Genomic DNA, 3,661 nt, shown 5'->3' on the forward strand with positions numbered 1-3,661 from the left:
TCGCAAGAAAACAACAATAGACTCTAATTGGCTTTTCCAACAGGAATCAACTCGGACCAACAGGAGCCAATTGGAAAATCCTTACTTCAACTGGTTACGATTGGGTCAGGGGAGGAACCAATTGGAGTTTCCAATTGTAATGAACTGGACCCAATTGGAATCGATTGGAAAATCCCTAGTTCCAACTGGTTACGATTGAGTGAAAGTGAAACCAATTGAGCTCAATTGGACTTGGTTCCAACCAAGTGGGAAATCATTACCTCCAATTGGTTACGATTGAGTCAGAGATGCAACCAATCGAGTCCAATTGGACTTGCCAGTTTGAACCAGCTAGGACCTTACATTCCCAACTACTAAGTCTAATTGGACTATCAATAGGAATAAACTAGAATGCAACCAACTGGAAAATCATATTTCCAGTGTATGAACCCATTCAAACTGGAATGAGTTATAGCTATATATGCATGCAGTACCAAGGCTATAGCAAACCTGTTTCTGACAGCTGGAATCCTATTTAGGTTTGCTTTGTGGGGTAAATGTGTGTATTGGCATTGACCGTTGGTGCAATTGGTCATTCCAACCAATTGGTTTACCCATTGAGTACAATTGGTCACTCAAAAAAAATGTCGCTGTTTCGCCCGAAAGGCGAAGCATTAATTGCGATAGCAAATTAGTAGAGAGCCATTCGGAGTAGGGATAGTAGTTTTATCGGCTGCATAAACTTGGACACATTCGCTTACTAACTGAATTAACAAGCGTGGTGTCAGCGCGCACAAGCAAACATGAATAGATCACACTGAATGACCGCAGACGACTGTCAAATGCTGGCAGCAAGCGCAGCCGCCGCAGTAGGCGAAGGTCCGTGCGGTCTATCGCTTCAACGGAAACTGAGCGGCGAATGCACAGCGCATACAAAGGTAAGAGCCGTGTGGAGATAACAGACGTTGCGGGCGACCGCCACAGCCGCGGGCAAAGTACGAGCACAGTTGTTGGCAGAGTAGAAGCTGCGCCCCCCCTCCCTCCCGCGCTGCCTTCCCGCTTTCTTGCTTTCGCGTGGGAGATTGAGTGGCAAGTTCCCCTTACGCCCGGTTGCAAGATACGCCTTTGGTGTCGGAGCACAGCGTCGCCCCGCTTCCCTCCCTCCCATACCCTCACGGCCTTTCGCGCGACGGTCGCGTTTACGTTCCGCCGTGCGTTCGCTCTCCGTGATAGCGCGCGTCCCCCGCGCGCTTTCACTCGCGCATACGGCGCACGGCGACGGTTTTATCGCCCTTGGAATCTATACGGAACCTCACGGCGACGGCAGAAATCCGGTTGACGTGTCCATATAATTGCTATCGCAATAATAACGAAAAATTGGTCACGTTCCAGCTCGTCTAATCGGTCCAATTATGTTCTAATTTACGATTGGAAATTTCCCAAGTGGAGTCAATTGCTTTTTTTGACAGGGAATTAAGGTCGCATGTCACAGTAACGAGAGTGTGTTCCTCCACTGTAGCCTACTAATACTTCCACAGAGCTTCCATTCAGTCGGCGTCGCACGGCCGGGAAGAGCTACAGAGGCGGACAAGGCTGGATTGTGGTTCTCACTTCTGTCTGGATAATGCGATCCATAGCTCAATCTCGCCACACGGAGTTGGTAAAATGGTGTATTGATTTATTGCGACAGCAAATACATATATGGCTACTCAAGACGTGTTGGCATCGCCGCCACCTCAGTGGTGTCACGGTATGGAAGCGCATGTATGGCCCATGCGATCCATAGCTCAATCTCGCCACACGGAGTTGGTAAAATGGTGTACGTGGAAGGTATCCAGAAAAGTGTCGTGCATTTGGCTGCGAAGGCAACGAAGCCATGCAGACACACTGTCACACTCCTCTCAACCAGCTCTCAGGGCAGCGTTCTGGCTTTTCCAGCTGACATCAGCGCCTTGCGCACACACATTAATAGTGTAATGATCTTAATTTAAAGGTGACAAGCAGCAGATAAACAGCAGCCTAGCAGCAGCGAACAGCCCGAGCTCTCTTGTAATATCACAGCACAGGTCGTCGTCTTCGAGCTGCTATCGGAAACGAGGTGCGTCTGCTTCATTACAACAGTCATACCACATCATGGTGCATACAGTGACGTATCGCAGGCTAATTTTGTGCTTAACACTGTTTTGCTCTTGCTCAAATTTCGCAGGAAGCTTGCACTTTTTGTTTTGGATCATTCAATATACTATAACACTAACTGGCAGTGTGCCTGGTTCATCAAGAAAAAATTTTGAATTTGCCTTCAACTGCGCTCGCTCTTTGCAGTGCGTAATGTTTCAAACATGGCAGCTATCTTACTTTTGGCGTTTGTATCACTGAAAAGCATGGCCTTGAAGATTTGTTTCTATTGATCCTTGGGGCTGCATTCGGGAGGCGCAAACGAAGGCAACATGTTTTTTTAAAATGTGAAGCATTTCTTGCAGAACATTAGCCACTTTGAGAGTGTCATCTATCTATCTAGCCTCCTAGGTCTTGATGCTCTCATGGTCGTTTTGTTAAAGAGTGTACGACGAATATAAATGATAAGTCATGACATGAATTATCAAGACGTGTGTCATGTAGGTCATGAAACAGCTGCCTACGTCTTGATGATCTCATGGTCGATCGTTTCTGTGGTAGGCTCCCTGCACACTGCTTCCATAACATCAATTCCCACAGGGTGTGATATCTGCCGGCTTTTTTTATTCTTCAAAATTAAGTGACAGTGCCAAGTGCTATATTGAACAATCCACACCATAAAATGTGATCTTGTTGAGAAACTTCTTGAGCAAGAACAAAGGAGCAGTTAGTGCAAAAATATTTTCTACAATTTTAAGAGAAACACGCACACCCCTGTTGAGTGGCTTGAGCAGAATGGACAGTAAACGCGAAGCTCAATCTACCTGATCCTTTCATCGGCAGCTGACAAATTCCGACGGTTCCCAGTGCTCATCTCGAGCACCACAAAGGTACGACGGCCGTAATGACGCTACAAGCTGGTGTCCTTTATTGCACCAGCGTTAATTGTGATATGCCTGGCATCTGTCAGGGTGCTGTTCCTGCTGGACAGCAGTTGTCACTCACACTACGTCACACAATATCGCATTCAGGTATTGTTAGAACAACCATGTGAGGAACTTAAGCACAATGTTCAACCTTGTTATCGCTTTCAATGCTTTGCCTTTGGTTGCAACTGCTAATTTTCTTAAAACAAGGCTTTCTTTGCTTCTTATGATGCGAAGTGTGGTCCAGAACAGTGAGCAATTGCTAATAAATTTAATGTGTATCCATGTCACATTGATATCGACGCCACCAGCTATGTCTTGACCATTTATGTCATTGCGTTGCATTTACATGACAGCACTGCATTTGCATCATTATCGTTACATTTGCCTAACATTTGCTTTAACATTTCTGTAAACATCCCAGAAGGCTTCACTTATCGCCAATTCATCCATATGTATGAGGTCCGCCGATTTTTCGCTTTCATGTTATTTAGCTTACTTTGCTTTCTTATTCAATGATGCAAGTTAAAATTGGATGCATCCTTTCTTGCATAAGAAATGCCAGCGCACAATAATTTGAAGGCCAGTGTGGTTGGCAGATTTTTCCACTGTCTGGATGGTGGAAATGCGTCAACTGCAAA

This window comes from Dermacentor silvarum, chromosome 5 (assembly GCF_013339745.2).
Source record: "Dermacentor silvarum isolate Dsil-2018 chromosome 5, BIME_Dsil_1.4, whole genome shotgun sequence".
In the NCBI taxonomy this organism is placed as follows: domain Eukaryota; kingdom Metazoa; phylum Arthropoda; class Arachnida; order Ixodida; family Ixodidae; genus Dermacentor; species Dermacentor silvarum.